The sequence below is a fragment of the Leuresthes tenuis genome, unplaced genomic scaffold, assembly GCF_036924035.1.
Source record: "Leuresthes tenuis unplaced genomic scaffold, fLeuTen1.0.hap1 SCAF_19, whole genome shotgun sequence".
Taxonomy (NCBI): Eukaryota; Metazoa; Chordata; class Actinopteri; order Atheriniformes; family Atherinopsidae; genus Leuresthes; species Leuresthes tenuis.
The window spans coordinates 20,082,109-20,082,817 of NW_027325373.1; positions in this window are offsets into that span (position 1 = coordinate 20,082,109).

Below are 709 nucleotides of genomic sequence, written 5' to 3' on the forward strand. Positions count from 1 at the left end.
CTGGATTGTTTTCATTGTGTTCATCAAGCTGTTGTGCATCAAAAACAACTTTGGCCAAAAAAGTATTTAAACAACACTGCAATAATCAGCTCGCTGAATTCCTATTGCCATGTGCCAATGCAACTGCAGGCCATAATATGCATTCATCATCACTAACACAGACTCAGACAGTAATTTGAACATCTTGTACTGGATATCTCCAACTCAGCACTTCTCTTGATTTACCACTCAAAGTGCTTATGCATGCTTTCCCTGCATGACCCTGAACTAATGTAAAGCTAAAATCAAAAGCCTCGTCGTCCCTGTATACCCTGACTTTATGTGACGTCTTCGATTTTAAATTCACTGATAGAACTGTGGTCACAAGACAATTCCAGGCACTTTCAAAAGAGCGGGTAGTGCATCCTGTCTCTGAGACAATGTGTCTCTGCGTGCAGATAATTAGTTTATTGCACTCTGTGTCTGTGACGCAAACATGAAAAGGTAGAAGGACTTTGCATGGCTATTTGACGAACGTAAGCTTTCACCGAAAAAAACAAACTCAGTGATCTGTTTCACAACACAAAGCATAAGTTGAACTTTGAACAAGTTACTCGGTTACTCGGTGAGATAATGACCACCACAATGAGCTAATGTGTGATTGTTAATCTTACACCAGTCATGAGTGCTTTTACGAATGTGATTTTTATATAGCATGATAGCAACAAAC